General features: G+C 44.8%; 1 protein-coding gene across 3 annotated transcripts in view; it reads left to right on the top strand.

Moving 5' to 3' along the window:
• LOC139763218 (insulin-like growth factor 1 receptor) overlaps positions 1 to 26,361 on the top strand; it is a 141,100-nt gene that overhangs the window by 434 nt on the left and 114,305 nt on the right. The window contains exon 1 of one of the 3 annotated variants that reach the window (XM_071689022.1): positions 17,696 to 17,826. The exons of 1 other annotated variant lie outside the window; for it this stretch is intronic. The gene's annotated coding sequence lies outside the window, so the exon portion shown is untranslated. Of the gene's footprint in view, positions 1 to 17,695; positions 17,827 to 26,361 lie in introns of those variants that run through there. One more of the 3 variants, XM_071689055.1, reaches the window with a different exon arrangement.

Below are 26,361 nucleotides of genomic sequence, written 5' to 3'. Positions count from 1 at the left end.
AGATATTCATTTGATATTTTACACACACACACACACACACACACACACACACACACACACACACACACATATATATATATATATATATATATATATATATATATATATATATAGAGAGAGAGAGAGAGAGAGAGAGAGAGAGAGAGAGAGAGAGAGAGAGAGAGAAGGGGGCCAGGTGAGGATATTCCCTCAAAGGCCCAGTTCTCTGTTCTTAACGCTACCTCGCTAATGCGGGAAATGGCGAATAGTTTGAAAGAAAGATATGTATATATATATATATATATATATATATATATATATATATATATATATATATATATATATATATATATATAGCAAGAGGTCACAGTGGTGCTTGTGATTTAGTATATGCAAAAAGCCACAAGAAAATGAAAATGACATGTTCCCAAGTGCATTTTCGCGTAATCACATCGCCAGGGGAGATTCGAGAATGAGATATAAGACGTAGTAGAACAAGTCAGTTAATAAACAAGTAAGAGACGTAGCTACGATGCCATTGGTAAACAAGCGTCACCGCCAGTAGTGCTGCGCTACATCCAGTAGCAGGGAGATGTGGACTCCTTTAGAGTAAGATATAAGATATTCTTTGACGAGACTGCAGTTAACTCTGACTTCTTCCTTTTTTTTTTATTTCATTCTACGTAATATTCCATTTCTCGTACCCATTCTATGTCTCCAATCATCTGCCGACTTGAAGTTCTCCCCCCAGAGGTTTGCGAAATGAAAGAAAAGGGATCTTCATCGAAATTCCAAATTATCTCAAAAGTTTTATAATAGGGGATGAGGTCTCTGTGGTCTGGATGGCGTAGCCTAGGAGGATATGAGGTCTCTGTGGCCTGGGTGTTGTAGCCTAGGAGGAAATGAGGTCTCTGTGGCCTGGGTGTTGTAGCGTAGGAGGAAATGAGGTCTCTGTGGTCTGGGTGTTGTAGCCTAGGAGGAAATGAGGCCTCTGTGGTCTGGATGGCGTAGCCTAGGAGGAAATGAGGCCTCTGTGGCCTGGGTGTTGTAGCCTAGGAGGAAATGAGGTCTCTGTGGTCTGGGTGTTGTAGCCTAGGAGGATATGAGGTCTCTGTGGTCTGGGTGTTGTAGCCTAGGAGGATATGAGGTCTCTGTGGCCTGGGTGTTGTAGCCTAGGAGGAAATGAGGTCTCTGTGGTCTGGGTGTTGTAGCCTAGGAGGAAATGAGGTCTCTGTGGCCTGGGTGTTGTAGCCTAGGAGGATATGAGGTCTCTGTGGTCTGGGTGTTGTAGCCTAGGAGGATATGAGGTCTCTGTGGCCTGGGTGTTGTAGCCTAGGAGTGTTGCTCATGTGGGCCACGTTCCTCGAACACCTAAGACTAGATGACCTTATCTTACATGAACGTTGTTTTACCTTTTGTATCTAACTGTTGATCAAGTGTCTGTTTAAACGTCTCGTAGACGAAGATTGTAATTGTTGTCCTCGGTGTGGAACGTTACGTTGTTGAACTGTGCTGCTCTCTCTCTCTCTCTCTCTCTCTCTCTCTCTCTCTCTCTCTCTCTCTCTATATATATATATATATATATATATATATATATATATATATATATATGAATGACGACTTTAGAATTTTTGCTCTGGTGAAAATGAGAGGAAAAAAAAAAGTTTTGAGAAATGATGAAGCGGTAAAGTTAGGCAGTAAGAAAAAATATTATTTTGCTTTTGGGAGAAATAAATCGGACAGCGAGAGGCCGTCAAACCTGAACGTAACCTATTTATTACTTAGCCTTTTTTTTTTTTCATTTTTTCCTTTTCTTTTTTAATTCACTTTACAAGTGACTGGAGCAGCTGGGGAGGGCCTGATACCTTCACGCGTTACTACTTTTTATTTTTAATTTCTTCACATGTACAGCTCTTTTTCATTCATGTGTGTTACTCGCTTATCTCAGTGCTGTGCGCGTTACGCGCTCGTCCCCGGCTAATGGCAGGTTATTTACCATCGTTTGTATGCGTAGTGGGGTGCTTGGGGTCGTCATCAACGTGTTCATAGCCGCCCACTTCGTGTTTATCAAGTTCGTTCAAGACATAGTTCCTTTATCTTGCGTTCACGGCGGGTGATTTAAAAGGGGGCGATGATCAACAACGTTGGTATGTGTCGATCACGCGAACGTAGTAAGCAAGGCAGGAGGCAAGGGAGAACGAGAGAGAGAGAGAGAGAGAGAGAGAGAGAGAGAGAGAGAGAGAGAGAGAGAGAGAGAGAGAGAGAGGGAGAGAGATGCAAACTTGGTGATTGATTTCCTCAGGTCAGTATATGTTTCGCCTGTGTTTACTGTGACTTCAGAGTGTTTACATGTCGACAGCCGGTGGCTCCTCTGCCCCCCCCCCCCCAAACAGGTGACTGTTGTTTACCAACGACAGCAGTGCCGTCTTTTCGTTCCCTTGAGCGAAAACGGGGTTCGCCAATCCGTCAAGAGGTTTCCCCCGCGGCGTTTTCTGTTGTTAAGCTTCAGGGGGTCACTATAAAGTTCGTGTAATGGACGATGGCCGTGTCCAGCTGACTGGAATCTTGGAATGGTGTCCATCTTGGCCAACAGGACGGGGTGTAACGTGCGGTGGACAGTGAGGATACGAGGATCCACACGATGGTGTAGTTTGTGAGTGTCCCTTGTGTTTTGTGTGTGTGTGTGTGTGTGTGTGTGTGTGTGTGTGTGTGTGTGTGTGTGTGTGTGTATTCGTAGTTAACTCTTTGTAGTGTACGGGGAGGGGGTTGTGCCTCCGTAGAGCCCCTCCCATCTCCTGAAGATCGTCCTTTTAATTGCAATCTTAGCAACACCTCACCTACCCGTGCCACTGTTATGTACAGAGGAGCTGTGAGGGATCTGGTACGCTTGATGCCTCCCTGAATGCACGTTGCTTCTGACTCGGGTAAGCCTCTTCCCCGGCAGCGAGTCAACCCCATTTGCTTTGTGATTATCTATCCCGGTATTTGACACACCACTCTGGATAGAAGGGCCGGGGGCCATGGTGAAGATACGACGCCCCAGTTTCTCTTTAAAGACAAGTGGCACCACGGCGTTTGTCCTCTTCCCCTTGCCATGACAGTACTTCCTTCACGTTTTCGATGTACTGAGAAATAGTTCAGGTGGCCAGTCAAGCGTTTCTACATACCCCCCCTCACCACACACTCTACACACTCCCTCATCACACACTGTTTCTACACGCTCTCTCACCACACACTGTTTCTACACACTCTCTCACCACACAGTGTTTCTACGCGCTCTCTCACCACACACTGTTTCTACACACTCCCTCTTCACACACTGTTTCTACACACACCCTCACCACACACTGTTTCTACACACTCCCTCATCACACACTGTTTCTACGCGCTCTCTCACCACACACTGTTTCTACACACTCCCTCATCACACACTGTTTCTACACACTCCCTCACCACACGCTGAAGGACTTTATCCGGATCATGAGCCTCTGTATGACTCGACGCATTACAGCAGCGTGCATTTGTGTTTCCCAACAAATTCTGATGCTCTATAAGACCTCTCTCTCTCTCTCTCTCTCTCTCTCTCTCTCTCTCTCTCTCTCTCTCTCCGTCCATCTCGCTGGTGTTGCAGCTGTAGTGTCAACCACTGTGGAAACACTTTTGAAACTCGTGGTTCAGTTCCTCACACACATATATCTGCGTCATCCTCAACAGTTCCGCTGTCCGAAACCCTTTCGTCTAATCTTGAGGGATGAGGTCAGAGACCCAGGCCATCCTTCGTACGTTTACGATCGTACCGTCGTGCTCAAGGATCGTATCGTCGTGCTCAAGGATCGTATCGTCGTGCTCAAAGATCGTACCGTCAGTCTCAAGGATCGTACCGTCGTGCTAAAGGATCGTATCGTCGTGCTCAAAGATCGTACCGTCAGTCTCAAGGATCGTACCGCCAGTCTCAAGGATCGTACCGTCGTGCTAAAGGATCGTATCGTCGTGCTCAAAGATCGTACCGTCAGTCTCAAGGATCGTACCGCCAGTCTCAAGGATCGTACCGTCGTGCTCAAGGATCGTACCGTCATGCTCAAAGATCGTACCGTCGTGCTAAAGGATCGTACCGTCGTCCTGAAGAGGTTGATGTAGAACATGTCTTCGTGTCTACCCAGAGGCATAGATCACCACAAGACGGTCCCCTGACGGTACCTCCTCATCTTCACCAGCATCAACACGACTCCTTTGTTTGAGTAACGTCATCAGCCGAGGTAGGCTGGGAGGAACTCATCATCCACAGTCCACACCCTCCACCTCCAACACAGCTCAACAGTTATGTCACCTCCAACACAGCTCAACAGTTATGTCACCTCCAGCACAGCTCAACAGTTATGTCACCTCCAACACAGCTCAACAGTTATGTCACCTCCAACACAGCTCAACAGTTATGTCACCTCCAACACAGCTCAACAGTTATGTCACCTCCAACACAGCTCAACAGTTATGTCCCCCTTCAACACAGCTCAACAGTTATGTCCCCCTTCAACACAGCTCAACAGTTATGTCCCCCTTCAACGCGACCCTACTGGTCTGGCTCGAGCAATGGCGTGAATGTTGTCCCTCCAATCAGCAGGTCCCCTGTAACGCCGTCGAAGTCAAAGGCAAATTCGTCCTCATCACTGAGCTGTCCAAATACCTGCTTAAGACCCGCACCTCTCTCATCACCTCCACAAAGTTATGTGTTGCACCTTGACTTTCGGTGGGAGCGCTGAGGCTTTCCCAGCACCTGTGTCCTGAAGTTTGTTACACACACACACACACACACACACACACACACACACACACACATTTTCACTGAGGTTCCCCGTGGTATGACCTTAATAGGTAAAGCGTAGGATAACCATTTTACAAACGCTTCCTCGAGGAGACAGCCAAGAAATGAACGAAACGACCGCGTCAAATCGCTCGCCATGGCTCGTCCTCCGCACAGGCCTTGTAAGGGAGGAGGGTGGGTCGGAGCTGCTCCCGCGCTCTCCGTCCGCTCTGTGTCGAACGGCGAATAACGAGGACGTGATACGTATGGAACCTTTTCTGATAGTGTCTTGGACCATCGTGTCCTGTTGCCACTATGAGGTTGGTAATGACGGAATCACCTCTTTATCGCCGTCCCTGTGTCCTTAAGCCGATGAATGAAAGTCAAAGATAAATAGATAAAGAGAGAGAGAGAGAGAGAGAGAGAGAGAGAGAGAGAGAGAGAGAGAGAGAGAGAGAGAGAGGAGAAAGAAGACGGAAGACGAACACAGAACACTCTATAGTCAGCGACGCAGGCATTGCAGTATAGATCGTATCATTCCTTTAATTCGTGTCATTTATTCAGCTTCTGTTGGAACACAGAGACGAACAGGGATCGGAAGATTGCTAGTGCTGAACCTCTGGCAGAGAATTTACTGTTTGCAGTTTTGCAGAAGGTCTGATTTGAATGTTGTTTACGTTCGTCGTGTGCACGAGGAACTCCCGCGCGACGACCAGGCGCTGCGCCTGTGACGCCACGAATTTACGTGACGTCGTAAAATACTTTGGATGATCATAAATCATATGAAGTATAAATACAGCGAAGACAACCACTCTTTTGCGAATGGCTCATGCACATTTTTCCAATGTGTGTGCCTGCGTTTGTATGGCTTTACACGTCTTGAAAGCTCTCGAGTTTTCTCTTTTTGAATATAAGCGAATGAGGTTAGTCCAGTAGATGTGTGTATGCAGAAGCTGGCGTCTGTGGATAGGAAGGTGTGTTTGAAAGGAAGGAGGATAGGAAGGTGTGTTTGAAAGGAAGGAGGATAGGAAGGTGTGTTTGAAAGGAAGGAGGATAGGAAGGTGTGTTTGAAAGGAAAGAGGATAGGAAGGTGTGTTTGAAAGGAAGATATTGAGTGTCAGTGTGAATAATATGGGGTTGAGCGTGGGGGCGAGACGACGTGGTCTCATGGTTGGCAGAATGAGAAAGTGGAGAGTGTTCTCGGCACTTGGAAGTATAGACTTGGCACTGGACACGGAACCACGGGAACGGAATGAACCATAGGGTGGCTAAGGGGGGGAAACTCCTGGACGCATTGAGTGTGTGTGTGCGTAAGGACAACGTCACCTCGTGTGAGTGTCAGATGAGTATATTTGATGGTATAGGAGTCCCGCCAGAAGAGGACGGTCTTTTGAACGAGAAGGCAAAGATGCTGAGGACATTATCTGGCGTCACAAGGGTTGATCATGGTCTCTTTTGAGGATTGATGGACTAGATCGCTGCTGGGGGTCGAGAGGCGTCGGCAGCCAGACAGATCTGTGTCGTTGCGGTTGGCGAAGATGCGCAGATGTGTCAAACTTGGCAGTATAGAGACGCAGGGTGTGTGTGTGTGTGTGTGTGTGTGTGTGTGTGTGTTTGTGAGTGACCTGCAGTTATCGCCTAGATGGCCGGGCTCCGAGATGGTTTTTGAGTGCTCGAGGATTGATAGCTCTGTCTCATGTGTAGCGTTCTGATTGGTCCCAGACTGAGTACTTCTTACGTATGTTGGCCTCTGATTGGTCTGAGATTTGGGTGTCTCTGATTGGTTTGAGATTGAGTACTTCTAACGTGTAAGTCTGTGATAGGTCAAATGATTGGGTACTTCTTCATACGTGTTTGCTTCTCATTGGCCTAAGATTAGGTACCTTTTCTTTCCCCTTGCGTAATGTGGCTCTCTCTCTCTCTCTCTCTCTCTCTCTCTCTCTCTCTCTCTCTCTCTCTCTCTCTCTCTCTCTCTCATTGGTCGGTGTGTAGACCGTTAATGTCCTCGTGAATACGACGGGGGCACGTGATTGGTCGGTCATCCCTCACGTATTTTCGAAACGATCCTTCACTCAAGACATAGTAAATGATTTTAAAGAAAGACTTTTTTTTTTTTTTGAGTGGGACATTGAAAAATGGCATTTTTTTTACACCATGTCAGTCAGATATGTCCTTCATTTTATGGAAGGAAAAAAAGAAAAAAAATTTTCCTGTTAATTAACTGTCAGTAACATGTTGATTCTCGTAGAGAGAGAGAGAGAGAGAGAGAGAGAGAGAGAGAGAGAGAGAGAGAGAGAGAGAGAGAGAGAGAGACGGCCAACACTCACTCACTCACTATCTCTCTTCTCACTCACTCACTCACTATCTCTCTTCAGAGGAAAAAAAAGTATATATATATATATGAAACGAGGAAGCGAAAGCCAGTTAGCCCATCACTCGCTCTGCCACTTTTCCAAAACAGAAGCCCAAGGTGAACGGAAAGAACTTTACGACTGCGCGTTGTATCTCTCGCCATCCCACATGTATGTTTATATTATATTATATTCTACATTTACATACATCACCACACCGCTGGGGTCTTCACATACGCGTCTTGATCGCCTCTGCTTAGGTCGGAATCAAGCATTTTACCGAGTGATTTGTATTCTCTCTCTCTGGTTGATTTCAAAATTTTTTTTTCCCTCTTCTATCCTGATAATTCTCTTTTAGGGACCTGTCATCGCAATCTGTTTTCGATTCATGTTTGTTGAGGAATGTGTTTGCACAAACCAGACGCTCGTGAGATATCTAAATGGCAAAAGGTTCCAAGATAATCACACAATTTATATTTATGCAAAAGGAAAGTGATTCAGAGAGTATTTATATATATAGCCATCAGCCTGTTGCACATAGGTGTTGAAGTTTAAACTTTCCCGTTACCTGTTCACACACACACACACACACACACACACACATACACACACACACACACACACACACACACACACACACACACACACACACACACACTGCATGCAACGCAGCATCAGTAATTGATGAGAAGTCTCAGAAAAAAACCTTTTAATTTACAAATGTTTCCTTCATCACATGTGTGTGTGTGTGTTCAGCCGCGCACGTCGCCTTCATCTCCAAATGGCAAAGATTCTCAGGTTAAGAAATGAAGGATTTCAAAATGCTTTTTTTTTTTTTCTATTGAGATTTTGGAATTGATCGAGTACGAATTTTCGGTCGTTTTGGTACGTTAGTCGTTTGTCTTTCTTTTGCAATGGCTTATTATAACTTAACTTTACTCTTAACTTCCACCTTTGTGTACCTCCTCGCGTTTAATAATCTCAATTCAGCAGTGTGAACTGGGATAAATCCTACGTTTCAGGCATCCCAGAACATAGAGAAATAGGTGTATATATATATTTCTTTTTCTTTCATACTATTCGCCATTTCCCGCATTAGCGAGGTAGCTTTAAGAACAGAGGCCTGGGCCTTAGAGTGAATATCCTCACCTGGCCCCCTTCTCTGTTCCTTCTTTTTGGGAAAAAAAAAAAAAAGAGGGGAGGATTTCCAGCCCCCCGCTCCCTCCCCTTTTAGTCGCCTTCTACGACACGCAGGGAATACGTGGGAAGTATTCTTTCTCCCCTATATATATATATATATATATATATATATATATATATATATATATATATATATATATATATATATATATATACCCTATCTTCTTAACTCATGTGTTCACACACACACACACACACACACACACACACACACACACACACACACACACACACACACGCACCAACCTGAGCCAGGTAGCCACTAATCGACCAGCCACGTGGAGAGGATGAACGCCTATTACTGGCTGCTGTGACCCAGTTACCGGGTTCAGGAAAACGGAAAACATAATCGGCGGACGTACGCGTCTGTACGCGGCCACGCACGTGTCTGCACGTGGCTACATACGTGGCTGTACGTGGCCACGTACGGGTATATACATGGCTACGCACGTATCTGTACGTGTCCATTTTTGTTTTTTCTCATGTAGAAAAGTTCGTGAGAGATTGTGTCCCGATACCACACACATATATATAACACGGACGAAATCGGCAAAATTGTCCTCATTAATGATAATGATAACACGCCGTCAGGACTTAAAGGAAAAATAAACTCAATTATCAGACCTACTTACTCGTGAAAAACGAACCCATTTTCTAACATAAAAAGAAATAGAACACGGGGAAAAGGTTTCACATCCTGGGCAATCATGGAGTCGATACGTTTCATGAAGGTTTTAATCCACCCAGATCACACTTCTTTATACTTCCATAACTTTAAACCTCCCACTCAATTCTGCCTCATGCCCGCCCGGGGCCGGCCTGCCTCTCTTGTTATAAGTTTCCGCTGGACGATAGAAAACGGGGGGTAGGGAACAGAACTGTCGCATGACGATTGTTGTTGTTGTTGTTATTATGATTATTATTACTTGCTTATCATCATTATTTCTTTTCTTTCTCGAGGGCTGGTGGCCTTGGGAGTGTGTTGTATACGTGTGTTACGTGTGTGTGTGTCTGTGTGTGTATGTAAATGCAAGCGCATGCGCACGCGTATTCATCGATGCTTCTCTGCGGTAAAATGCGTTCGCGTGCGCGAATGTGCGTTTTTCTTTATATTTTTTTTCCCCTAGCGCGTAACACTTCGCGCACGAAGTGTCCTGGGATCAGAAAGTGTGAAGGAAGAGGATGGTTACCGTAGACCAGTGTGGAAGCGGATGGTTGGCAGAGAGAGAGAGAGAGAGAGAGAGAGAGAGAGAGAGAGAGAGAGAGAGAGAGAGAGAGAGAGAGATAAGGAGTTCAGTCGTACATACTGGGTGTCCCCTATTTTGTTCTTGGCATTAATGAAGTTCCACTTCATTAAGTAATTCCTCGGTCAACCATCTGTGTGCATGTCTCTCCTCCACACAACGCAAGGGGGGTTGAGGCTTGCGTCCATATGGCATTTGCCTGTGGTTCCCCCTCCCTCTGTTGATAACTATGGTCGGTTTGAGGGAGAAAGTCCCACCCTTCCTTTCTCACAGTCTCCCTATCTCCCTTTCTCACTGGCTCACTCTCTCCCTCCCTAGCATCCTTTCTTCCTCCCTTTCTCCCACTCTTTCTCTCTCTCTATCTTCCTTCCTCCCTTTCTCCCTTCCTCTCTCCCTTTCTCTCTCTTTCCCTTCCTCCCTCCCTTTGTCTCCCTCTCCCTTCCTCCCTCCCTTTCTCCTTACCTCCCTCCTCCCTCCCTTTCTCCCTCTCTCCCTTCATCCCTCCCTTTCTCCTTACCTCCCTCCTCCCTCCCTTTCTCCTTACCTCCCTCCTCCCTCCCTTTCCCTCTCTCCCTTTCTCCCTCTCTCCCTCCCATATTTACTCTTCATCATTACGTTTCTGTCGAACGAGATGAAATCCTCTCCTCACAGTAACACCAAAAGGCGATGTATTATGAGAAGAAACGTAAAAGGAAGAGAAATTATCATAAAAGTTACAGTAACGTGTAATGTGCAAGTTACACGTTAAAGTCAACATTGTTTTCCTGTACCATTTTGACGAAGCTTTGACAGAGAGTCGAACCCAGGACAAAGGACTCACTGGGGCGTTCACAGACGCTTCAGAATGTGAGGCAGATTGTTCTAGACTGAATTGTTGGGACAAAACTATATATATATATATATATATATATATATATATATATATATATATATATATATATATATATATATATATTTTTTTTTTTTTTTTTTCAAACTATTCGCCATTTCCCGCATTAGCGAGGTAGCGTTAAGAACAGAGGACTGGGCCTTTTTCGGAATATCCTCACCTGGCCCCCCTCTGTTCCTTCTTTTGGAAAATTAAAAAAAAAACGAGAGGGGAGGATTTCCAGCCCCCCGCTCCCTCCCCTTTTAGTCGCCTTCTACGACACGCAGGGAATACGTGGGAAGTATTCTTAATCCCCTATCCCCAGGGATAATATATATATATATATATATATATATATATATATATATATATATGAGTTCACTGGGAAAATGAAACGCAATAGTTCCCAAGTGCGCTTTCGTGTAATATATTGTACACTTGATCGCCGTTTCCCGCTTCTGCGAGGTAGCGCCAGGAAAAGTCGCCTTTGGCAAGTCCGTATCACTGGAGGTAGAGTCTCGTCAACTCACTCGCTCCAAGGAGTCCACATCCTCCTGTTACTGGAGGTAGCGCAACTTTTTTTTTTTTTTTTTTTATAGAAAAGGGTTCCTTTGTTTCGTTGCTTCATTAGCGTGAGGTGCGAAGTGGTTCGAACATTGTTTCGGCCGTTTTGTGTACCTTATGAACTTTCTTAGGACACACACACACACACACACACACACACACACACACACACACACACACACACACACACACACACACACACACACACACACACGTCCACGTTTTAAAGCTCGTATGTATAACATTATTAGATGTTATTATCAAGTTTCCTATCACGTTTCTGAAGTACGAAGCCGTAGAAGAGTGATTATGATAACATTATGATAAGCCTTCCGCCAGCCCTACAATCTATTGATTGTTTATCATCTTCGGCGCAGAACTCTGGAGGAATGTAAGGCTCTTATCTTCCAAGGGACGACAAATAATGGCTGAGGTCGCTTCAGATACAGATGTTCCCAGGGTCGAAACCCGTCCGTGAGAAAAGATTCTCTCTCTCTCTCTCTCTCTCTCTCTCTCTCTCTCTCTCTCTCTCTCTCTCTCTCTCTCTCTCTCACGCACACACACTCGCACACACAGACTCTTTCTGTCTCACGCACACACACACACGCACACACACACTCACACACAGACTCTCTCTGTCTCACGCACACACACACACGCACACACAGACTCTCTCTCTCTCTCTCTCTCTCTCTCTCTCTCTCTCTCTCTCTCTCTCTCTCTCTCTCTCTCTCTCTCTCTCTCACACACACACACACACACACGCACACACAGAGCCAATTTTTGGTCTGCCTGAACACCCTCGCCGCGCGTGTGTTTACCATTACCCAGTATTGTCATAAGGTGAATGGATAGGTGGAGCCGTGGCTACATACGTGGTCCCTCTACCATCCTTGGAACTCCAGAGGTCGGGAGGGGAAGGAGGAGGAGGAGGAGGAAGACGGGCGTGAGGGGTACATGGCGAAGATGAAGGTAATTATTGATTATGATATGTAGTGTATATATATTTTACCCTGATTGGATAGGGATGTGCGAGGTCGGGTCGTGGTTTGTGGGTGGCGCGATAGGCGCTTGAGATGGGTCTGTGGAGCGGGACGTCTTGAAATAGATGGGTGATAGATGTATCTACTCGTTCATTGATGTAAGTCTGCTGTCTTGAAATGGCGTGAATGGTGTGGTTAGTGGAATCCCAGATGACTTATCCTCTTCTCCTTCTCTTCTTATCTTTTCTTCTTATTTTTCTTCTTCATCTCCTCCTCCTCCTCCTCCTCCTCCTCCTCTTCTTCTTCTTCTTCCTGTTCTTCTTCTTCTTCTTCTTCTTCTTCTTCTTCTTCTTCTTCTTCTTCTTCTTCTTCTTCTCCTCCTTCTCATCATCATCTTCCTGTTCTTCCTCTTCTTCTTCTTCTTCTTCTTCTTCTTCTTCTTCTTCTTCTTCTTATCTTCTTTTCTTTTTCCTCCTCCTCCTCCTCCTCCTTCTCTTCTTCTTCTTCTTCTTCTTCTTCTTCTTCTTCTTCTTCTACATCTTTTTTCTTCCTTTCATCTTCCTTATCATCATCTTCATACGGAATGAAGACTTGGTGATAACAGATAAGATATGATAACACGAGGGAACAGAGAACGTAAGGTCAGGGAAGGACCCCTGGCATTGTCGATAGCCAGGGTATTTAGGTGTCCTGATTACGGAGGATGTTCATTGCCTCCTGGGACAATGGAAGAGCACAGGAAGCCTATTAATGACAAGTTGCAAACGATTGGATGTCTTCCTCCCACTTGGCGTCTGTAGATGGAGAAATAAGGGTGTGGATCCGTTGTTGGCGAGGCACTCAGTGGCTGTGTGTGTGTGTGTTGGTGTAGTACACAGTCGCTGACAATATTGGTCGCTGGGCTGGTTGGCCGCTAAGATTGAGAGCAGGTGTTTCCTTATCTGTGTTTTTGTATGGCCATTATCTATCTGTCTGTATGTCTGTCTGTCTATCATCAAATCCGCCTCTGTTTCCTTAGAATAGATTCGGTATGTACATACGGCCTCTCAACTCACTCATCGTTTATATAAGGCTATATTTACATTTGTTTTACATGTAGTAAATGAGATTGTAAGTGTTTCTCAGTAAGGAAATTGATTTACAGTCGAGAGTGATACTGTAAATGTCACTTTATAGAGAGACTGATTGACGACAGAGAGTGATATGAAAAAAGAACACATTAGTTTGACATTTCAATTAAAAATAATGAATTTCTGGCGTGGGGACACAAAATGCAGAGCGTCATATTCGTGCAGTGTGTGTGTGTGTGTGTGTGTGTGTGTGTGTGTGTGTGTGTGTGTGTGTTGTCCCTGGGTGTGAAATTGAATCGTCACAACTGGAGCAATCGTCTCGCGACTCCGCCATTTTTGGACCAGACCGCCTCATTTCCTTTCACATTATCATATTTTTTTTTCTGTTAAAAAAAAAGAAAGTAAAAAAAATGCTTCCTTTCAGTGGAGGGGAGTCTCATATAGCCGTCGTAGAGTGGGTGGAGGGACGGGGTTGGAGGTGGGAGTCCCCGGACGGTGTAGTGAAGGGTGGGGTTGTGGGAGGGGGTTGGGGGAGTGAAGGGTGGGGGATGTATGATAACAGCCTCCCTTGTCGTCGTGATTGGTGGCGAATTGGCGGGGGGGGGGGTGTCTTATGAGTGGGGGGGGGTGTATTGGGTTGAGGTGGGGGGATGTGTTTTGGGTTGAGAAGGGGGTTGAAGGGAGGGAGGGAGGTGGTTGTTGACTGTCCAGCCTACCCTTGCAGATGGGGGTTGGGATTACGCAGTGCGCGCGCGCTCGCTCGCTTGCTTGCTACTCCGCGTTGAAGGGGATTTATTATGCCTCCTTGAGGACGACGTGTTAATTACCTTGAGGACGACGGGCTAAGTCACTGAGTACAACGGGTTAATCCTCCTGAGTGCGACTGGTGGATCCGCTTGAGCACAACGACTTAACCCCTTAAGTACGACGACTTATCCCCTTAAGTACGACGACTTAGCTTCTTAAGTACGACAACTTAACCTCTTAAATACGACGACTTAACCCCCCCTCGCCCTTAAGTACGACGACTGTATCCGTCGTCGTCGTCAAAATGAGGTCTAAGTGGATCTTACAGACGGACGGGGTCTTAAGACGCAACACGTCCGTCGCCTTGTGAGGTACACGAGAGGGAGCCAGCCGCGTGTTGGTGCTCATGACTGCCCTTAACACGTGGCTCTTGTGACACACACACACACACACACACACACACACACACACACACACACACACACACACACACAGGTCGATGAATAGATAGTAAATCAAATAGATAAATATATGGACAGATGGAGAGGTATGATTCAGATAACGTATCGCTGCCTTCTGTATCATTCTTGTCAGGAAGCAGTGTCCTAATTTCTGTAACCCTGGACAAAATCAACTCATAATTTGATTTAGAATTAGACGGATAATCGTGGCGATGGGCGACCATGTTACCTACGGAGGAGAGAGAGCCTGTCCTCTGGTCTGGTTGATGTGGTATGTATGTGGAGGCTGGTCGTGGGCCTCCAGGCGGCTGGGGGGTGCCGTGCCAATTCGCGACTCTCTCGCTTGGCGCTCGATAAAGTGTGTTGGCACGCCCCAGGGTGTGTGTGTGTGTGTGTGTGTGTGTAGGGTCATGACGCTCCTGTGGTTATGGCTGGTGTTACTTGGCTAACGCTGTTGTTACTGCTGCTGCTGTTACTGCCGTTACTGCTGCTGCTGTAACTGTTGTTACTGCTGCTGCTGTTACTGTTGTTACTGCCGCTGCTGTTACTGTTGTTACTGCTGCTTGGTGCTGTTGTTACCTGGCTGCTGCTGTTGTTACCTAGCTGCTGCTGCTGATGTTACTGGTGCTGGTGCTGCTACTGTTGTTACTGCTCCTTTCTGTTCACGTTTTGAGAGTGTCTCCAACACACCTCGACTTTAAAACCTCCAGAAAATATATACGTATAATATATATATATATATATGGCTTCCTGTTACGACAGAGCTTCCTGCAAAACGCACCAGCAGTCGTCTGGAGCGCACCTTCCACTGAAGAAATAGCCTCCTTCTCCCCCACCTCCCCTCAGCTATACATTGACGTAATAGAGGTGTAAACTTTACGAAGGGTCAGTATATCTTCTGCTGGGGGGGCGCCAGAAGGCTTGACCCCCCACACATAAGATACTGCAGGAAGCTTAAAAGACCCGGCCGGGTGAGGGGCAGTGTTTCCAACACAGTGTCTCCTGGTCGAGTCTTGGTGTGGGGGAGTTATTCTTCGACTACGTCTCTTATATGTATAGATTAAGATACAGATGATAGTTACTATATCCATAGATTATATAGAAGGCATCCATAGATGATGTAGATGATAGTTTCTGTATCAGGTTAAGATATAGATGATAGTTTCCGTATCCATAGATTAAGATACAGACGATCATTTCTATATCCACAGATTGAAATATGGATGATATTTTCTGTATCCATAGGTTTAGATATAGATGATAGTTTCTATATCCATAAAGTATATAGATGATATCAGTAGATTACATAGATGATAGTTTCTATATCCATAGATTATATAGATGTTAGTTTGTATATCCATAGATTATATAGATATCAGTAGATTACATAAGTGATAGTTTCTATATACATTGATTTTATAGATGATAGTTTATATATCCATAGATTATGTAGATAATATCCATAGATTATATAGATGGTAGTTTCTATATCCACAGATTGAGATATAGATTATAGATTCTATATCCTCAGCTAGTATGTGTACTTCCTGTGTGCACTGCCATGGTTAAGGTGGTGGTACACCTTACTCTTGTATGTCCTTGTGTGCCAGTGTATTGAAAGTTTTATTTTTTAGTTATCCCAGAGCTGCTGTCTCCTGTCACTTTATTTGTTCATGTATCTCAGTGCCCTGATCAAGGCGCTACCTCGCTAACGCTGGAAACGGCCATCAGGGGTGTGTGTGTGTATGTGTGTGTGTGTGTGTGTGTGTGTGTGTGTGTGTGTGTGTGTTACCCTAGCCTGAGTCAGGTGCCCATTTTATCGACCATCCGTCATTGGAGGATGAACAGCTGGGATGACTGCGGACCGGCTGCCGCGACCAGCACTCGAACCTATGCCATGCCTACTTAAACCTCGGGAATACGTCACGCTCAGCAACGCTTCGATTTATATACATTAAAAGAAATGTATATTTTTTCTTGGGGTCATTTTATTGACTTTTTTTTTTTACATGACCTTTCTTGGGATTATTTTCTTTATGTAATTTTTTTTCTTTTTTTTTTACGTGACCTTACGACAGCCCCGTCCCACAGTTGGCCTTTCCGTTCCTCCGCTCGGAAGCACGACCCGTTCCACGGAGCTCGCCTGCCTTGGGGCAATCTCTCTCTCTCTCTCATGTCCATTCCCATACCCTTCCCACTTCCACGGACCTGCAGCCACATCATTACCTCAGTATTCTTCATCATTTCTGTGGCCGCCAAGAGCCGGTCAATTTTTAACCTATTCAATTTTAATCTAGTAATTGATAGCCCTGGGTCTCATGTCTTTACAATCAGCCAACCATTCAGAGCACAGTAATGTCTCGTCAGTGTAACTCCTCCACGGCGGCCTTGCCCCCCCCCACCCGCTTCACCACCCCACCATCTCACCACCTTACAAGCTCACAACCTCACCACCTCAACCTCACAACCTCACCACCCCCAGCCTCACGACCTCACCACCTCACAACCTCAGCTACCTCACAGCCTTACAACCTCAACCACCTCACAACCTCACCGCCATCTCGAAACTTTCCCTTAACTCACGTGTTTGAATTCGCCTTCCTAGGAATTACCCACGTCTCCCACCCACACCCTCTTTGGGACATTATTCTATTCACTTTTCCCCTTTGGCCATTATGGATGGATTGAGCTTATAGAAGCTTCGAAGAAGACGCGACCCACCAGGGAGACACGACTTCGATGTGTGTATAAGGACTTCGAAGAAAACGCCTCCCAGGGTACGCCACTTTGCGCGTCCGGGGTCCACCCGAACGTGTTCTTTGTGTGTATGTGTGTGTGTGTGTGTGAGAGAGAGAGAGAGAGAGAGAGAGAGAGAGAGAGAGAGAGAGAGAGAGAGAGAGAGATCCACTGCGCGCGCAGTCGTGAATGACCCCTTCCCTTTACCCAGGCAGCTGGCTACCGTTACTATGCCTCCCTGACCGGTGGCTGTCAAGCCCACCCACAACTTGACCTTTACAACAAGCGCCTGACACGAGATGATCGTTCGGTTCGCTAATTGATCTTGATGCCAATTATGAAGGCCGTTTAGGTCAAGTTGTCACACCCTCAATTGGGTGTGTGTCTCAAGATTGGCGTAATGAGGAAAAGATATACAAAAAAAGCGAGAGTAAAAGTCTAAATAGAATATATATATATATATATATATATATATATATATATATATATATATATATATCACAAGAGACGGACGAAGGACGGTACGACATTTGGGCAGGGAAAAAAAAACAAAACAATAACTGCCAACCAACTTACCTCAACGGCCTTTCCTTCATCTGGCAACGATGCATGTGTGTGTGTGTGTGTGTGTGTGTGTGCATTTGTGTGTGTGTGTGTGTGTGTGTGTGTGGCGGTGGGATTCAGCTGTGTGAAGGTCGGCAGTGCGTCTATAGACACGGTGTGGTGTGGATGTGTGTGCGCGCCATCCGGCAGCCGAGCGCCGTTCACAACGTGTGCCGCCTCCTAGAGCATCGTCGCTCCTCGAATCCGTTGGTTTATCAACAGGTTAAGCAAGAGATTTTTTTTTTTTCTATATAGTCTTTATCTAAATAAACTTCATAATGTTTTTTAGATATAAGTTTAAGATATCAGAGTTAAACTGTAATATCAAAGAAACTATTTGTTTTAGCTATGAGTATCGTGTTTATAGCTTCACGAAGACTTTTAACACTTCATGGAAGTAACTCACACGTTTTAGTCGCTGGGATATAGCAGTACGTTCATTCAGTAGAACGTTTCAGCAAACGTTTTTGAAGAGATGTAGAAACATTTGGGACCTGACTTTTAAACGAGTTTGAAATCGTAATTGGTCGAGCGTGGACAGAATTGTGATCTTGGTAAACTATTGCTGCTCGCGTATTACCAGCATGGAAAATTTGCTTGCTAAATCTAAATACGTAGAATTTATTGAAAAGTTAGGTACCAGTGAATACAGCTGAATCAAAAAGACTTAGAAATAATGTAGAAATAATGTTGATGAGTAGTGTTAAGATCCAGTGAAGTATGTTGGCCTACAATGAATCTACTGGGAATATATATATATATATATATATATATATATATATATATATATATATATATATATATATATATGACGTAAGATATAACGTTATGATAAACCCGTTTAGGAAAGGAAGGAGGTTACCAAAAATCTATTGAGAAATATATTTTTTTCGCCTTCTGTTCAAAAGGGAAGTTAGTGCCTCTCCTGTTGACTGTCCACATCTCGGTAACTTAGACGAAGTCGTCAAGTTCCATGGTCAAGATGGATTCCTGGTGTGGGAGGCTGGTCACGTCAGTCCACAGGCTTGGCCCTTGAGTTTGACATGTGGGAGAGGGAGAGTGACGGACGTACATGTCGGCCATGGGAAAACCACGTGTTGCCTCGTTGCACCATGTTTTTTTTTTCTTCTCCGTCCCACTCGAACCCTGGTATTTATTTACCGGTGTATAATTAATTAAGTGATGGTAAAGCTTTGATCTCTCGGGGCACGACGGGAAGACTTTTGGAGAGGAAAGTGCGACCCCCTTTGGTACGTCCTTTGGCTAAGTTGAACTTGCCCTTTGACTTGACCCATCGTAGTTCAGAGGGGGCCAAGGCTATCGTGTATATATATCTGGGGATAGGGGAGAAAGAATACTTCCCACGTATTCCCTGCGTGTCGTAGAAGGCGACTAAAAGGGAAGGGAGCGGGGGGCTGGAAATCCTCCCCTCTCGTTTTTTTTTAATTTTCCAAAAGAAGGAACAGAGAAGGGGGCCAGGTGAGGATATTCCTCAAAGGCCCAGTCCTCTGTTCTTAACGCTACCTCGCTATCGCGGGAAATGGCGAATAGTATGAAAAAAAAAAAAAATATATATATATATATATATATATATATATATATATATATATATATTTATATATATATATATATGTATATATATAAGATGGAGTGAAAAAGATTTTGAGTGATTAGGGACTAAACATGCAGGAGGGTGAAAGGCGTGCAAAGAATAGAGTGAATTGGAAGGATGTGGTATACCGGGGTCGACATGGTGTCAATGGATTGAACCAAGGCATGTGAAGCGTCTGGGGTAAACCATGGAAAGTTTTGTGGGGCCTGGATGTGGGAAGGGAGCTGTTGTTTTGATGCATTATACATGACAGCTAGAGACTGAGTGTGAACGAATGTGGCCTTTATTGTCTTTTCCAAGCGCTACCTCGCGCACCTGTGGGGGGAGGGGGTTGTCATTTCATGTGTGGCGGGGTGGCGACGGGAATGAATAAGGGCAGACTATGAATTATGTACATGTGTATATATGTATATGTCTGTGTGTGTATTTATATGTATACTTTGAGATGTATAGGTATGTATATGTGCGTGTGTGGACGTGTATGTATATACATGTGTATGTGGGTGGGCTGGGCCATTCTTTCGTCTGTTTCCTTGCGCTACCTCGTTAACGCGGGAGACAGCGGCAAAGGGTAATGAATAAATGAATATATATATATATATATATATATATATATATATATATATATATATATATATATATATATATATATATATATTTAAGGGGGTTATTGATACCCTCCTGGTCGTTGGTCGTACCTTCGTGCCCAGTGGTCGTACCCGTCGGCCTCACTGGTCATGTCGTCGTCTTTGCTCAAACGTCATGCCGTCGTACTCGACGGTCGTACCTTAACCTGCTCCAGTAGGTGTACCGAGCTACACAGAAGTCGTACCGTCGTGCTTAGCGGTCGTGCCCTCCTGCTCAGTGGTCGCACCGTCGTGCCCGTTGTGGTCGTACCATCCTGCTCAGGGATTCTGACAATTACTGTTGCTTTAAATTTTCCATCTCTGGTGTTTGTTAGTGGAGAATATAAAATCACAATTAATGATCGGACAATATTTTATTGCGATCATTATATATATATATATATATATATATATATATATATATATATATATATATATATATATATATATATATGATGAAAGGAGATAGGAATGTAAAGGCAAGTTCACGTTAATCAATCTGAGAGAACGAAGATGAGTGAAACATTTTGATATAGCTTCTAGGAGGTCGTTTCTCATTCGTTGCGAAACACGCGAGGTGTTGATTTTACGAAATGAACGGGAACCTTGGACGAATCAAAACACAATAATAAGGCTGTGACCGTCCGTCTATAAGTGATTTTACAACACATGGAAGTATTAACATAGATTGATAGAAGAAGGAACACCTCACAAGACGCCTACGAACGTTTAGAAGTGCCTACTTAACGTAGCGTAAGTGTTCTTAATCAAGGAAGTGCAAGTGATTAAGATTTTGCGCAATATGTTGTTGTGAAAGGTGGGGGGATTCTGTTGACGTAGGTTCAGTCTTCATTGAACGTTGGACGCGGCTTGACATATACTTCACGATAGGTCGACCCGGCATTACCACGGCTTGCGATGGTTGAAGGACCGGGTTGTATGGTGCTCGGCCAGTATTTTGACGCGATGTTTTCGTTCGTGGTTTCTGTGGTTGATTTACAACCGGGTGTGTAGCATGTTCTGCTTCATCTGGCTCTTTGAACGCACCCTTCTGTTGATGCCCATGGCCCAACCACATCTCCTTCTCGCTCACACTAACCCCCCCCCCCCCCATCGCACTCTGTTCTTCTTCCGTCTTCTGTCGATGTTTTCCTACGCATTACCTCCTCCACCTCCCCACCTTCAACGCACTCTACCCTTCTACGTCTTCCCGTCGATGTCGCTCCGGTACAGAGACACATTCTCTCTCTCTCTCTCTCTCTCTCTCTCTCTCTCTCTCTCTCTCTCTCTCTCTCTCTCTCAACCAATGTTACGAGCTCGTGAGTGTGTATGTATGCTCTCTTCGCTATGTCCTGAGCTCCCCATAAAGCTATCCTCACACACGCACACACATACACACACACACACACACACACACACACACACACACACACACACACACACACCAGCCTGAGCCAGTTAGTTACCCATTTATCAAACATCAAACAGCCTCGAGAGGACGATGAACACCTGGGGTTGGCTTTGGGCCTGCTGCCACCTCCAGGATTCGAACCCACTCCGTTCGGACCCCAGGCGGGCTCGCGATGAATCATGATCATAACGCTGACAGTTGTACCACGTGTGTGTGTGTGTGTGTGTGTGTGTGTGTGTGTGTGATCCTCGCTCCCAATTGGCCCATTGAAAATAGTCTCGATCGCTAAAGCGCCCCTGAAACATAGACACTCTTGGCTCAAGAAAAAAAAAAAAAAGCAAACACACACACACACACATGCCCTCACAATTGCTTCCACCGCCTCGCACTTACACACGACCGTTGAAATATACGACGCGTTCCGTGCCGAAATATATTCCTGCAGGTGTTAGAACCCCCATAGCATGACAGATATAAATATATATATATATATATATATATATATATATATATATATATATATATATATATATATATATATATATACTTCATCCGCATGCACATCACAGGCCATACGAGGAGAAGTGGGAGACCAAATTGGAGGTATAAAGATGGAGTCAAAGAGATTTTGAGTGATCGGGGCCTGAACATACAGGAGAGTGAAAGGCGTGCAAAGAATAGAGTGAATTGGAACGATGTTGTATACCGGGGTCGACGTGCTGTCAGTGGATTGAACCAGGGCATGTGAAGCGTCTGGGGTGAGCCACGGAAAGTTTTGTGGGGCCTGGATGTGGAAAGGGAGCTGTGGTTTCGGTGCATTACACATGACAGCTAGAGACTGAGTGTGAACGAATGTGGCCTTTGTTGTCTTTTCCTAGCGCTACCTTGCGCGCGCGTGCAAGGGGTGGGGGGGGGGTGCTGTTTTTCATTTGTGGCGAGGTGGCGATGGGAATGGATAAAGGCAGCAGGTATGAATATGTACATGTGTATATATATGTATATGTCTGTGTATGTATATGTATGTATACGTTGAAATGTATAGGTATGTATATGTACGTGTGTGGGTGTTTATGTGTATACAAGTGTATTTGGGTGGGTTGGGCCATTCTTTCGTCTGTTTCCTTGCGCTACCTCGCTAACGCGGGAGACGGCAACGACTAAGTATAATAGAATAAAATGAAATGAATACATATATCGTCCTCTTTCCTTCCTCATACGGCGAAGCTGTGGCATATATTTTTTTCCCCCCTCCCTTTAGTCTTGTCTCTCTTCCTACAACCTATGAGGATCAGCTCGTCAAACCCCCTCGAAAAGCAGGGCGTCATTAGTTTCATCAATTTTCCCAACTTTCCTCCAACTTTTAATTTTTTCCTTTTGATGCCGAAATGACCAGAGCAGGGGGGCGTGTCTCTGGGCCCCGCTCCATGTCCATGTCTTTCTTGAAAAGAGAAAGGGGTGACTTGAATGATATATTATCAACTTTAGAGAAATGAGACATTTTTATTTTACCGCTCTGGACTCGTGTGAGAATTTTGCATAATTGAGGAGAAATATTGTAACATTTACTTTTTTTTTTTTTTTAAAGAATTACCATTTAATGAAACAAAACTCCTCGTGGTTAATGTGGATTGAAATTTGGCATTATTGCAATGATTAAAAGATCCTATACTCAGTATGCCGACATACTCTGTGATGTATCACTTTGTTATATGCTGAACAGCCTGCATATTCAGCGTGCTAAATGTAAAGTATTGACCAAATCAATGACTGTATTGACGTGTCACGGCTTTGTGGGATGTATCAATACACTATCCACGGCCTCTTACAACGAATTGCTTCCTTTTTGACATTTCTTGAATTTACGGCGTATTCTTCTGCTTTGTAATTGCTACGTTATTATCGTAATTTAAGATTTAACTCTGTTCTATAACTAACCACTACTCTGCATGGCCATTCTAAGTAATAATGGTGAAGAAATCGTAAATTTTCGTGGATCACAAATACGTACGTTGATTACGTTAATGGAAAGCATTGTACCGTTTTCTCTAGTAGCAACAGTTGATATAATGAATTGTTATCCCAAGGCTACTTGTAAACAAGGAGGAGAAGATACGTCTTTGCATGTTTATATTACTACGATTATACGCCACGGACGTCGGTCGGTTATAGAGAAGTAAGGCGTAAAGGATTTTGCTTTTACTTATAAAGTGTTTACAATCTAAAGTCGGCCAGGTACGTATGTACATGTACCTCATTTCATGGAGCTCGATTCTTTTTAGTTTCAGAGCGAAACGTTACATTTGAAGGGTACGTAGCTGTGAAACGCGAAACGTCACATTTGAAGGCCACGTAGCTGTGTGAAACGCGAAACGTCACATTTGAAGGCTTCGTAGCTGTGAAACGCGAAACGTCACATTTGAAGGCTACGTAACTGTGTGAAACGCGAAACGTCACATTTGAAGGCTACGTAGCTGTGAAACGCGAAACGTCTCATTTGAAGGCTACGTAACTGTGTGAAACGCGAAACGTCACATTTGAAGGCTACGTAGCTGTGTGAAACGCGAAACGTCTCATTTGAATTCTACGTAGCTGTGAAACGCGAAACGTCTCATTTGAATTCTACGTAGCTGTGAAACGCGAAACGTCACATTTGAAGGCTACGTAGCTGTGAAACGCGAAACGTCTCATTTGAATTCTACGTAGCTGTGAAACGCGAAACGTCACATTTGAATTCTACGTAGCTGTGTGAAACGCGAAACGTCTCATTTGAAGGCTACGTAGCTGTGAAACGCGAAACGTCTCATTTGAAGGCTACGTAGCTGTGAAACGCGAAACGTCTCATTTGAAGGCTACGTAGCTATGAAACGCGAAACGTCACATTTGAAGGCTACGTAGCTGTGAAACGCGAAACGTCTCATTTGAAGGCCACGTAGCTGTGTGTAACGCGAAACGTCACATTTGAAGGCTAATTAGCTGTGTGAAACGCGAAACGTCACATTTAAAGGCTAATTAGCTGTGTGAAACGCGCGAGAATATTCCGTTACTGCTGTGTCACCAGATGCGCCTCCTCCTCCTCCTCCTCTTCCCCCGCTGGTGACACAGCAGTGCTACGCTGATGCCACTCCGCTCTGGTCTAGTAGGCTTTTCCTACCGCGCAAATTAAGCGACAAAAATCTCCATTATTATTTTCTTTTTCGTTGGTGTTCATGGCCCAATTCATACATTTTGGCCTGAGTTCTCGACACGTAACATTTTAGGCGAGGTGTACAGGAGGCGAGGGTACGGAGGGAGGGTTATTAGGCTCCTCGGCGGCGGGCCTAGCAGCCAGCAGCGATCGTCCGTTGTATCACAACACCGACCTGTCGCCGCGCCGCGCCGCACCTCACCTCCGTCCCGCCACCAAGCGGCTCGGACTCCTCCTCCTCCTCCTCCTCCTCCTCCGGCGGCAGCCCATCGGCACAGACATACGCACGTACCCACGTCCAAAAACTACAACTCCAGAGGAACGTTATTCATGTTGAAATGAAAGTTATGAAGTGACTTAAATATGTCGGCCGATGTCGTTGTTCGATGTATCTTCCTTTTATATCTATATCTATAGCTCTATCTGTGTATCTATCTATCTATATATATGTATATATATATATATATATATATATATATATATATATATATATATATATATATATATATATATGTTGGAAAGGATCACAATTTTGCGCGTGATCAAGACATTCCTATGAGTCCACGGGAAAAATGAAACACGAACTTTTCGGGTTTCATTTTTCCCGTGGACTCATAGGAATATATATATATATATATATATATATATATATATATATATATATATATATATATATATATATATATATATATATATATATTTTTTTTTTTTTTTTTTTTTATACTTTCTCGCTGTCTCCCGCGTTTGCGAGGTAGCGCAAGGAAACAGACGAAAGAAATGGCCCAACCCCCCCCCCCCATACACATGTACATACACACGTCCACACACGCAAATATACATACCTACACAGCTTTCCATGGTTTACCCCAGACGCTTCACATGCCTTGCTTCAATCCACTGACAGCACGTCAACCCCTGTATACCACATGACTCCAATTCACTCTATTTCTTGCCCTCCTTTCACCCTCCTGCATGTTCAGGCCCCGATCACACAAAATCTTTTTCACTCCATCTTTCCACCTCCAATTTGGTCTCCCTCTTCTCCTCGTTCCCTCCACCTCCGACACATATATCCTCTTGGTCAATCTCTCCTCACTCATTCTCTCCATGTGCCCAAACCATTTCAAAACACCCTCTTCTGCTCTCTCAACCACGCTCTTTTTATTTCCACACATCTCTCTTACCCTTACGTTACTTACTCGATCAAACCACCTCACACCACACATTGTCCTCAAACATCTCATTTCCAGCACATCCATCCTCCTGCGCACATCTCTATCCATATATTAGTCATTCGTTATTTGTCTGCGAGAGCCGGGTGTACACCACAGCACTCTGCTACAGTCGGACTCTCCTATTCCAGACAGTTTACCAGTCGCCCGTATGGAAGAAGTGTAGATCAAAGGTCACTGTTTTATATACACCATGGCCTACCCCCGTAAAGGGGTGTATACGCCATGTCTCACCCCCATAGAGGGGTGTATACACCATGTCTCACTCCCATAGAGGGGTGTATACACCATGGCTCACTCTCATAGAGGCGTGTATACACCATGGCTCACTCCCATAGAGGCGTGTATCATGGCTCACCCCAAAAGAGGGTTGACTCAAAGTTCTCCTCCCAGAGCCGTTGCTGAAGGTGTAGTACCATTCAGCCACGCGCCATTTGATCCATGAACTACATCCCGTGGTTCTCACACGCTTTGATGGTATTGCACCAGATACACCTTCCCGTCAGCGTTTCCATTACAAAAAAAAAAAGAAAGAAATGGTTTTGTCCCAACAACGGTCATCATCTTCAGCGGGGCGGTGTATTGTCAGTCAGACACTTGAGGGGGGAAACAGATGGTAAAGTCTTCCAAAACCTCCCTCCCTCTTTTGACGATGGTTGTGTCGGTGTCTTGCACGCGATCTGACAGGAAAA

The sequence above is a fragment of the Panulirus ornatus genome, chromosome 3, assembly GCF_036320965.1.
Source record: "Panulirus ornatus isolate Po-2019 chromosome 3, ASM3632096v1, whole genome shotgun sequence".
In the NCBI taxonomy this organism is placed as follows: Eukaryota; Metazoa; Arthropoda; class Malacostraca; order Decapoda; family Palinuridae; genus Panulirus; species Panulirus ornatus.
The sequence above is the reverse complement of the archived record's forward strand: the minus strand, read 5'-3'. Positions and strand labels throughout refer to the sequence as shown.